The 12,732-nt window shown below is 37.0% G+C and overlaps 1 pseudogene; it reads right to left on the reverse strand.

Annotated features, from left to right (window-relative positions):
• Positions 1-7,899: 7,899 nt before the first annotated feature.
• Positions 7,900-11,772, reverse strand: LOC114389878 (annotated as a pseudogene).
• Between the last annotated feature and the right edge of the window lie 960 nt (positions 11,773-12,732).

Consider the following 12,732-nt stretch of genomic DNA (forward strand, 5'->3'; position numbering starts at 1 on the left):
TCATGAGAAGTTGCCACCAGTTATTTTTCGCATTTTTAGTCTTTTATTTTGAATATAATATTGATTATTGATTTGTGGGTTCAATTCCTATTAATATATATTTTTTATTTTATTTAACTCCTTAACACATAAATCTTATATCAATAATTTACATAAGTGTCACATTAGTATTAATATGTTACATCAAAGTTAACATTTGACTTTGAACAGTCAACTGACAGAAGGATCAAAATTGTTGATTTTGAAAAATAAGAAAACTAACTGTCTCGATTTACAAATATGGAGACTAATAACGATGCCAAATCGTCTCAAAACAAACTAGGATTTCAACAATTTGTAATATAGGAATAACCTAAGTCAACTCAGACACAATCCAATTAGGTTCCAACTTCAATTCACTTTAAATCAAAGGAAGAGATTTCATCTAGCAGTTTGTAGACAATTAAAATTCAAAATCAAAACCACAAAATTAATAGGATTATGAAACAGATTTAAGGAAATCCAATTCACCAAATCCAAGCAATTCAAATTATCACAGTTTTCTAAAGACGGTGATCCTGTTATGAAGGTTCTGTCAATCTAATTAGAGGTCATTCAATCAAACTAATCCCTAATTAGATTGAGATCACAAATCAAATTAAAGTATTATTCAATTAATTTGTAACTAAGATTTGTAGAAGAGGATGAACATTCAAAACAGAATTCGAAATTGTTAATCAAAACTCAAATTCATCATTGTTTGAACTGGATCTTTGGATTGATTAGTTGTTTAGCCTTCTATGATCACCACCAATGGAAGAACAAGGAGGATTGAAAAAGAAAAGAGAAGACCAGAGTTGAAGAAATGAAGACATATGAAGAACAAGTGAGAAAAAAAAAAAAGAGAGGAAAAGTTTGATCTCAAACTTGGACTAGAAGTTTCTAAAAACGTGTTTGTTAAAAAATGACTAACTCCCTCTAAAAATAAACTAAGTAGACTAATATATACTCTAACTATTCAGAAGTAATGGGTGGGCCTTGATTAGGCCCACCTAATCTCTCTAATTAAGTTAATTACAAAATGCAAAGACCCAAAATTCAAGTGCAGAGGCATTGACTTTCAAACCCAAAATAAATCTCAAAATGGCTTAATTGATTCAAGCTTATCTCTAACAAAATTGTAGCTCTTTTTCTTAGCTTTTGAGGGACTACTCATATGCCCCATTTGAATTTTTATAGCGTCCTGTAGATCCTACACAAGACAGATAGGTCAAGTAAGCATAAAGTCCAAAAATAAGTAACAATTATCAATTAAGTTCAATTATTTGCCTAAGACCGAAACTGAATTAATGTGAGAAAATAAGGGTAAAAGAAATATCAAATAAACTAAAAAGAATAGGAAAATAATAAACTAAAAATGATCCTTCGGAGACCAAAATCATAGATTCAAAATTATAGAAAAAGTGAAATTATAATTTAGCCAAAAAAATTATTGCTATTATTTTAAATTTATTGATCGTTGGAATGCGATTTTTCTCAATTAAACAATCTTTTGTGCACTTTTAAAAATATAAGAAAAGAACTTCAAAAAACTGTTTTATCAAAAAATGGAAAAGGCGCATCCAAGAACGCAATGTCTTAAAACCAATGGATGTAACAAACAACTTTTCCTTTTTTGGTTTTCTAAAAGTTCATGCGTATGTGCGCATCCTTAATGCAATTAATAGCTAAGCTTTATTGTCATCACGTCTACAAATATGGATGAACCAATTGCTACCTCCACACCTCAATTGACCAAAATTTAAATCAATTTTAAGAGAGAAAAAACTTTCCAAGTTCTGGAGGGGAAGCAAGTCGTTTTTCATGGCAGAAAATTTGCCTAAGAAGTTGGGTGTGATGTTGGTCGTGATAGTGCTAGTAGCTATTTTGGTCTTGGAGCCACAACTTGTGGAGTGTTCATTTTCGATACCATTCAACCCCTGCACCCTTCCTGAGTGCATTGCTCAATGAAAGAACATTTTGCACAAAACATTTATGAGTGCTTCCTGTATGATCACTGGCTCTTAAGGTCTTAGCGCTATTCATTGTAACTAATATTGTAACTAATCCAGCTTTTCATTGTAACCATTTTCTATTATTGCTCAACCATTTTCTGTTACTGCTCAACTGCTTTTCCCGCGCTTATGTTTTCATCATTGTATAAATAACTTCTCTCCATCAATAAAGCTAAGCTGGTTTGATCATTTTGCTGTTTTACATTTTGCCAACTTTCTGTTATTTGGTTTCGTTTTATTATGGTATCAGAGCTCTTCCTTTGAAGAGCTCTGTTGCACACTCGATATTTCCATCTTCTTCCATCTTCTTTTCGATTTTCAGTTCAACCATGAGAGAGAAAGTAGAACAAACACCTAGCATGGATAGTTGTCTTTACCTTCATCCGAGCGAGAACCCAGCGGTAGCTCTTGTTTCTCCGGTTCTAGATTCTTCCAACTACCATTCATGGAGCAGATCGATGATGACAACTTTGAGTGCCAAAAACAAGGTGGATTTCATCAAAGGAAGTGTGCCTGAACCACCAAAAACAGATCGAACGCATGGTGCATGGCGTCGCTGCAACAACATGGTTGTATCCTGGATCATGCATTTGGTATCCACTTCCATTAGACAGAGTATTTTATGGATGGACAAAGCAGAAGAAATATGGCGTGATCTGAAATTGCGATATTCACAAGGCGATCTTCTTCGAATCTCCGATCTTTAGCAAGAGGCAGCTTTGATGAAGCAAGGTGATCTTTCCATTACCGAATATTTCACTAAATTGCACATTGTATGGGATGAATTGGAGAATTTCAGGCCAAATCCTACTTGCTCTTGTACTCTGTGATGTACATGTTCAGCTTTTACTATCATTGCGCAAAGAAAACTCAAAGATCGAGCGATACAGTTTCTTCGCGGTTTGAACGAACAATACAACAATGTCCGATCACATGTCTTGCTCATGGATCCATTGCCTACGATATCAAAGATTTTTTCATACGTAGCACAACAAGAATGACAGCTTTTTGGAAACAATCTTATGGCAAGTATCAGTCCTGAACCTAAGGGAAGCATGATCAACGCTGTAAAATCAACTTGCGATTTCTGTGGAAGAACTGGACACACTGAGAACGTGTGTTACAAGAAGCACGGTGTTCCTTCCAATTATGAAGGGAGAAGCAAAACGACCAGCATCAAGAATGGAAGGACATGCACTCATTGTGGGAAAATCAGACACACCATTGATGTATGCTATAGGAAGCATGGCTTTCCCCCAGATACAGGTTTTCCAACACAAGAAACACTGCAAACAACTTAGTGACAGTGGATAGCAAAGTCATTGATGATCAAACGCAGCACCACGAGTCTCAAGAAGTTCATTTTTCACCCGAGCAATACAAGGCATTGCTTGCTTTAATCCAACAACCATCCCATGGGAACTCAGCTTCCACTTCATCTAATGTCAAACAAATAGCTTCTGTCTCCTCGTGTTCTATCGACCCAGCTTCAATCACGGGTAAATTCTTACCTTCTGTAAATCACACACACACACTCACTTCTTGGATATTGGACTCCGGAGCAACTGATCATGTATCGGCTTCGTTAACTCACTTTCATTCCTATAACCAACTGAATCCTCCCATTATGGTCAAGCTACCAAATGGTCACTATGTCCCTACTACCCATTCAGGCGACATATGTCTTTCAGCCTCCATAATTTTGTCAGATGTCCTTTACATTCCTTCGTTTACCTTTAATCTCATTTCCATATCCAAGCTTGTTTCTTCTACCAATTGTAAACTTATTTTCTTTTCCACTTCATGCATATTACAAGATACGAACACTCAAGCGAGGATTGGTACAGTTGAAGTGAGAAACGGGCTTTATCACCTTACTCCAAATCATATAACAACACCCACTGTTCAAACTGCCATCACTCACCCACAATGTATCATCACCCCTATCGATCTTTGGCATTTCCGCATGGGGCATCTTTCTTTTGAACGCTTACAACACATGCAGTCATCTTATCCTTTCTTGAAACACAATAAAAACTTTGTATGTAATACATGCCATTATGCAAAGCATAAAAAGTTACCCTTTCCCTCTAGCAATTCCTATGCATCATGCTGTTTTGATCTTTTACGCATAGACATATGGGGGCCATGTTTAAAGCTTTCTATGCATGGTCATCGCTATTTTCTCACCATAGTAGATGATCATTCTCGATTTACTTGGATTTTTCTCATGCATACAAAAGCTTAAGCACGTAAAAACATTATAGATTTTACTGCATATGTTGAAACTCAGTTTAGCGGCAAAATTAAAACTATACGAACTGACAATGGTTTTGAGTTTTCCATGCATGATTTTTACGCACTTAAAGGAATTATTCATCAAACATCTTGTGTCAAAACTCCTAAACAAAATGGCATTGTTGAACGCAAACACCAACACCTTTTAAATGTAACTCGAGCTCTCCTTTTTCAGGCTAATCTTCCTCATAGCTTTTGGTGTTTTGCTTTAATTCATGTTGCATATTTAATAAACTGCATCCCCACTCCTTTTTTGCAAAATATATCACCTTATGAAAAGCTTTATGGCAATTCATGTGATATTTCTAATCTCTGAGTGTTTGAATGTTTGTGTTACATCAGCACGCTTAAAGCCCATAGACACAAACTTGACCCACGAGCTCACCCATGCATTTTTCTTAGCTTCAAACCCCATACCAAAGGTTTCCTAGTCTATGATTTACATACCCACAATGTCACCGCCTCACGTCATGTTGTTTTCTATGAAGATCATTTTCCTTCACTCCACGAAACACAAAACTCACCATCTTCTATCTCTCCTACACCCTTCACCCATGATCACACCATTTTCGAACCATTGCCTACCTCGGTTTCTTCCTCGCCATTACCCACTAACCACATTGATGATAGACCATCCATACCACCCATGACCTTGCGTTGCTCGACCAAAGACAAACATCCTCCTACCTATCTTCAAGATTACCACCGATTTCTCACTTCCACAATTGTTGCCACCTCGACCTCCATTCGGTATCCACTTCATCCAGTTCTTTCTTATTCTCGACTTTCTCCATCTTATCTTCATTTTATTATGTCTATTTCTATTTCTACTGAACCCACATCCTATGTTGAAGCTTCTCGTCATGATTGTTGGCTTAAAGCAATGCAGGCTGAGTTACATGCTCTTCAAACGAACAACACTTGGACTCTAACCACTCTACCGCCTCATAAAACTGCCATCGGGTGTCGCTGGGTGTACAAGATCAAGTACAACGCCAATGGTTCAGTCGAACGTTACAAAGCTCGCCTTGTGGCCAAGGGATATACTCAAATGGAAGGCCTAGATTTTCTGGACACGTTCTCTCCCGTAGCAAAACTCACCATTGTTCGTTTCCTGTTAGCCTTAGCAGCTCTTCATGGTTGGCATTTGCGCCAACTCGATGTCAACAATGCTTTTCTCCACAACGAGCTTAATGAAGAGGTATACATGCAACTTCCTCCAGGTCTCTTGGTTGATAATCCTCACCAGGTATGTCGCCTGCAACGTTCCTTATACGGCCTCAAACAAGCTAGCCGCCAATGGTTCACTCATCTCTCCTCATTTCTTCTTTCTCATGGCTTCCAACAAGCCTCCGCTAATCATTCTCTCTTCTTAAGCTTCAATGGTAATTCCACTACTGCTCTTCTTGTTTATGTTGACGACATTGTCTTGACAAGGAATGACATCGAAGCTATTCACTGCATCACCACCCTTCTGGATCAAGCTTTCAAAATCAAAGATCTTGGTACTTTGAAGTTCTTCCTTGGTCTTGAAGTTTCTCGATCACATCATGGTATTCACTTGTGTCAACGAAAGTACGCTCTGGATATTCTCTCAGATTCGGGTATGCTTGGTTCTTGCCCTACCACCACTCCTATGGACTATTCTACTCGATTACAGGCCACAATGGGTGATCCATTATCCGCTGAAGCTTCCTCTTCTTATCGTCGTCTGGTTGGTCGCCTTATTTACCTCATGAACACACACCCCGACATAGCTCATGTTGTTCAGCAATTGAGCCAATACATGGCTCATCCAACTACTGCTCACTCTCAAGCTGCCTCTCGTGTTCTTCGTTACCTTAAGGGTACTCTAGGTTCTGGCATTTTCTTCTCCGCCACTGGTTCTCTCCAGCTCAAAGCATTCAGTGATTCTGATTGGGCCGGTTGTCATGACACTCGACGTTCCATCATCGGCTTCTCCGTCTATCTCGACAATTCCATTATTTCTTGGCGCTTAAAGAAACAGCCCACTCTGTCTCGCAGCTCCTCTGAAGCTGAGTATCAAGCCTTGGCCTCCACTACTTGCGAGCTCCAATGGCTTACATATCTCCTTCAAGATTTACGTGTTTCGTATGTTCAACCCACCAATCTTTACTGTGACAATCAATCCGCTATCCAGATCGCCTTTAACCAAGTTTTTCACGAGCGTACTAAACACATTGACTTAGATTGCCATATTGTTCGTGAAAAAGTTCAAAGTGGTCTCCTTAAGCTTCTTCCTATCTCATCTTCGATGCAGCTGGCTGACATTTTTACTAAACCTTTACCTCCGACTATGTTTCAGCTTTTGGTTTCCAAGCTGGGAATGTTGAATATCCATTCCCAGCTTGAGGGGGGCTCTTAGCGTTATTCATTGTAACTAATATTGTAACTAATCCAGCTTTTCATTGTAACCATTTTCTGTTATTGCTCAACCATTTTCTGTTACTGCTCAACTGCTTTTCCCATGCTTATGTTTTCATCATTGTATAAATAACTTCTCTCCATCAATAAAGCTAAGCTGGTTTGATCATTTTGCTATTTTACATTTTGCCAACTTTCTGTTATTTGGTTTCGTTTTATTACAGGCAAGTCTCTGCATTTGCTTAGGTTGAAATTTTCATACAATACTTTGCTTTATTATTATGATTATTTCAATAATGTTGAGGCTTGATCTACTTAAGGGTTACACTAGACAGGCTGGTCCTTATATATGGAAGGGCTAAAATTATGTTACCCTGAAAAAAAAGCCTTTTGTACTCTTGAAAGTTGAAACCATTATGTTTAAGAGCATTTCTTCTTTTATGACAAATGTTAATTAGTTTATTAGAATGTTAAGTTTGTCAACGGAGAACATCAAACTCTAAACATTTTTTCTTTCACTTTCTCCTTTAACCATAAAACTCATCAACCATACAGCTCATCTTATATCTCCTAATGTTTAAGAGTATTGCTGAATGGTACCGAAGAATTTGTTGCCAATAAATACGAATCCAAGTGCTTTTTGAAGGAGACTTGTATGCTGCCTGTTTATCTTTACAATGTTTTAAATATGGCCTAGTATTTTAAATTGAGCAAAATAAATCAAATTCAAACCAGATTGTCTTTACATTTGTCTATACAACTTTTAACCATTTTGTTTAGTGCCTTTATCATTATTTTTTGTGCAAATCCTACTTTCTTTTCTAGGTTTTTTTTTCCAATCTACACTATCTCTCTCTTAATAATTTCCAATCTATTATATTTCTCAATTTAATTCTCGTACTACACTTTTCTTTTAGTTACCCGACTTCCCACCAGGATTTTTTTTTAAATGTTATTTCATTAATTTTTTTAAAATTTATTTTATTTATATTATTTAATTTTCTCCAATGTCATTGGTGGTGTTTCTACCCTTTTTCTTATAAGGATAAAAATTGATGCTTTTAGTGGTCTTCGTTATAATGTCGAAATACCATTAAGTGGTTTTTTTATATTTATTTTCCTTAGTTATTATCACATCAATATTTTCTCCCATACAATTCTGGATCCTGTTCTTTGATGTGTACTACACATCCATCTTAATATTTTCATTCATGCCACCCTTTTTGCTTTTTTCTGGTTGTCCCTTTAGCCTAACATTAACATAAAAGAACCAAACACGGTAGAATATTGAGCTATTGGCTTTATGAGAAAAAGGCGCATACCCTAACAATTGAATTGAGTCTTGGATCACTTTCAGTGGAGCATCATGCCCTATTATTAGGTTCCTTATCCATTTAACTCCACCATAGAGGAAACCTAAAAACTGATCATGGAAGCGGGTAAAATTTCTCAGGATCATTGAAGTCACGGTCACACAAATTAAACAAAAGTAGAGAGAGAGAAAACTAAAGACAAAGGAACAAATTTAAAAGAAAAGAAAAAGGAAAGAAAGGACCACACCGTAGCAATTGTTGGGGGTGACATTGGTTCTGCCAGGATTTGGCCTAGAGTTTCCATCATTCTGTGACAAAACGACCTTTCCATATTCTTCATTACAATATAAGGGCCTTGGTCTACAAGCTGGAGATTCGGATACATTTTATAAATCAGCAAATTTTTTAGGATGTCTGATATATACTATACTTATTTGAGTTTGAGAAAAATGACAAAGCACACAAAAAAATGGATAGAAAGATTTTGAATTTCCGATTTCACTTATTGTCATTTGGTCAAGGATATAAAACCACTTTCACTCTCAACATTCTCACTCTTTGTTTTAATAAGATGTTTCATGCTAGTATTTTCATTTTCTGCCAAGACAACAAATCAATAATATATTACTACTGCTCGGAGTCTTGCAATCTGATTTTCAGTGTCTACAGCGTAACCCTCATTTTGCTTGAGAAGGCGAGTTTCGGCATTAGCATCAAGGTTTTTGTTGGGAATCTTTAAGATCTCAGCAGCCTCAAATGCCTTGTATCTATAGTATGTGTTTCGCATTAGTTGGTAAGAATAGGTCCAGATGAAGCACCACCAAGCTACAATTAATAAAAGATGATAATATCATATACATGTTGAGATGGTGAAAGCAAATCAAGGGTAAAAATGAATGCATAACCGCCAAAGAGCAAAAGGAATAAGAGAGAGCCCTGATGCGGCAATCATCAGGTGCACCAAATGGACCTCCTTTCTGATCACAGATTGCAGGGATAATTACAACAGGAAGATCACCCATGTTTCTTGATCAAAGAGGCACCCTTGAAATGAGAGACATTTTTTATTACATTTATAAATAGAGAGGCTTTTATATTAAAGGGTTTGTGAGACAATTTAGAATGTTTGGTAGGAGTGAAAAATGGAAGGATTGGGAGAGAACAGAAATTGAAATTTACTAATGTAACAAATCATGCATCCATGTCCAAGTACATTGTCAATTTTCACACCTTCTGCCTTTCCATTCCTTCCAAATTTTACTATTGCCAACCGTACCACAACTTTGATGCTATGGTACCTGTTGAACATGAAGCAATAATAAGCCCTTGCACTTTCAAGTTTGGTTTTAGTACATTTACAAGTATCCATCCCAGAATCCCTCCAATTAAGAAGGTACATCCAATGTTAACGGGCATAAACCACCTGCATTAATGAGTAAACAAGATATGGTTAACATAAAGCATAAACAAACAAAAAGAACCATATCTATTAGAAAAACAGGACATAAAGGTATTGGATGGAAAAATAAAGAAATACTGTAGAACAGAACAAACAAATTTAATCGTACGAAGAAGAAGAGAGGAGCAAAACTAGTTTGATGTATTTCAGATTTTGCACACATCAGCAAATTATGACTAAGCTAAAAGTAGACATCATTAGCCCACACTTACAACTAGCTTTTTTTTTTACACAAGCCAAACTTCAACCAAACTTACAAGCAAACAAGAAAACTGCAGAGAAATTAAATATTTTAATATGACAGCCGAAAAATCTCAACTGCCAACACAAATGGATACCCTTTTTGTCCTGTGCTTTTCAAATATACGTAAATGGTCTCATTGCAATTATTAGTGACAAATGTGACAAAATCAAAGTTTGTGCTATACTGTTATATAACTTATGGATTTGTTTGTAGTGCCAACGGGAGAAGACCCTTTTACTAATTTTAATAAGATTTAACCGAAATTCTAGCTGAGGATTATCTTTCTCCTAACAAGCTATGTTTAAGACAATGCATCTCACTTTAATGATTAATCAACCTAAAATAGCCTTAGGCTCAAACTGCCTTGGTTAGATGGAATTTTAGTCGAAATCAATCACTCTTGGTGTTATACAAAGGATTCCAATTTCTAAGTAATATCACCAAATGTAAAGCTCTTAAGAAAGTTCATTCCTTATTCTGTCTCAACGAAGATATGCTGTTGTATGATTATAGCGTTATCCTATTCTGGTAAAACATTCATGTTTTGTCTGAGAGTTTGAACTAGGCATGGCTTATTTCTCTTTTGATGTTTATTATTTGTTTTCTTCTTTTTCCTCCCAAGAGAGTCACACATACCAGTTGATCAAATCATATACATAATGTAAACATATCTATTAAAAGTTAAAACTAACTCTTCAGAATCATTCTACTAAAATATAATGCATACCATGATATCATATCGTCGAGAGAAACATTCTAGGCAAAACTGGAAAATATAAATGGAGTTAATGCAAAAAAGACAATCTGCATATGTACACAAAATCAATGGAAAAAAATGTGTGGATAAGAATAAAGCGGAGTTTGTCCATAATTTTAATTTATGAGAAATGTTGGTGGCAGATCACGATTATCCAGTCTTCTAAGGACATTCCAACCCATGGGATCAACATGAGTCCCATGAAAATTTCAAACTCGATGCCTAAGGACAGAGTCATACTTCAACTTATTCATGTCCTTCCTGTTGGGTTTTTTGAGCTTTCTTCCTATATGGAGTAAAGACCCATATGAGAAGGCCCATTTTGTTTCACTTATTTAAATGAAGATGGGTCAGATTAGAGAGATAGACACACAGAGAGAGAGAGAGTGACTCATTTGAAAGGGAAAAACAGTTACGAATCATTGAGAGAGAAAGGAGAGGAAAAATCATGGTGATTTTCGCATACCCACCAAAGAGCGTTTTTCAGATTCCAACTGTGGATTTGTTCACCGTTGGATTGGGATGATTTTTGGACAGCAGGTTATATACACGTGATAATTCAAATTGTTCGATTGGATCGTGAAAAAGATATTTGTAGAGAGAGATTTAAATTTTCTCTCATATGTATCACTCTTTCTCTCATGTGTATCACTCTTCTTTTTCCTATTCTTCTTTGGTGCCTCACTCTTTTCTTTCTCTTGTTCTCTCTTTTCTCTCATTTTGATTTGGTCATCACACACTTCTCTAGGGGATAAAGGTTTAAGAATAATATTCCGATCATGGTGTTGGAAAGAAATCTTGTTGGTGAAGCCATCATACACTACTTTGGTGTCATACTGTCATGGTCTTCTCAACAGTATATGAGTCACCTCCATTGGAACCATATCACACAACACCCTAGCATGGTATCTTCCAATGGTGAGACACACCTCAACCTGCTGAGTCACCTTTACCTCTTCATCTTCACTAAGCCACTGAAGTCTTTATGACCTAGGATGGGGTTGAGTATCCAAATTCAGTTTGGACACTAACCTGGAACTTGCAACATTGGTACAACTTCCTCCATCAATAATTAAAGGAGAAAGCTAACCATTAATTGTACATTTGGTGTGGAAAATATTTTCTCTTTGGGTGTCATTCAGTGGCTGCATCTAACTTCCCAAAAGCATTCTCACCATTAGCATATCACCTTGCATAGCTTCCTCCTCAAGCTCTTTTTTCATGTCTTCTTCTTCACTGATTTCAGATTCACTGGTGATTTTTCCATCTGCCTTCATGATCATGGTCCTCTTGGTTAGACACTCAGAAGCAATATGTCCTCTACCTAAGCATTTGAAGCATTTTATGTTTTTCGTACCAGTGTTAGATGATGAGGCAAAATTATGTCTGTTTTCAACACTGGAAACTGCTGACTTTCCATGGGGATTGGACGAGTTTCCTCCCTCGTTCTTGGATCTATTGGTCAAGTTCTAGTTGAAATGGTTGGATGAGTTCCTTCTTGCTGTAACTTTCCTCTTTAGTTGTTGTTCAACCCGGACTGCCTTATGCAGCAAGTCATATAATTCCATGTACTCCTATAATTCAACAACATCTCTAATGTCAAGATTTAGGCCACTCAGAAAATAAGCCATTGTGTCCCCAGTTTCCTCTTCAATGTTGGCCCTCACTAGTGCCATCTCCATCTCCTTTTAGTACTCCTCCACAGTCAAACTTCCCTGGGACAGCCTCTGGAGTTTCTGTCACATGATTCTGCTGTGGCTAGTTGGAACATACCTCTTTCGCATAACCCTTCTCATCTCAGTCCATGTATCTATCTCCCACCCTTCCTCTCTCATTATCTCTCTTTGATTTTTATTCCACCAAACAAGGGCATAGTTTGAGAGTTTAGTTGCTGCTAACTTCACCTTCTGTTCTTCAGTATAATCATTGCAGGAGAATACATGTTGAATCTTCATCTCCCAGTCAAGGTAGGCGTTTGGGTCACTCCTTCCTTTGAAAGGGGGTACATTGAGTTTTACTCCGTTAATTCTGTTCTGCCCCTCCATCCGGTTGGGTCCATCATTGACCCTTTTGTTCCCACCATAAGGTCTCCCAGCATTCTGATTCATTTGGCGCTCTAGTCCTTCTATTCATCCATAGAGCTCTTCATTGTTACGGTTCAACAAACGTTGCATTTGTGCAGTCATCACATCTAGTAACAATCGCTGAGATCCGTCGAGTTGATGATATTTACCACCACCGTC

Source organism: Glycine soja, chromosome 16, assembly GCF_004193775.1.
Source record: "Glycine soja cultivar W05 chromosome 16, ASM419377v2, whole genome shotgun sequence".
NCBI classification, from domain to species: Eukaryota; Viridiplantae; Streptophyta; class Magnoliopsida; order Fabales; family Fabaceae; genus Glycine; species Glycine soja.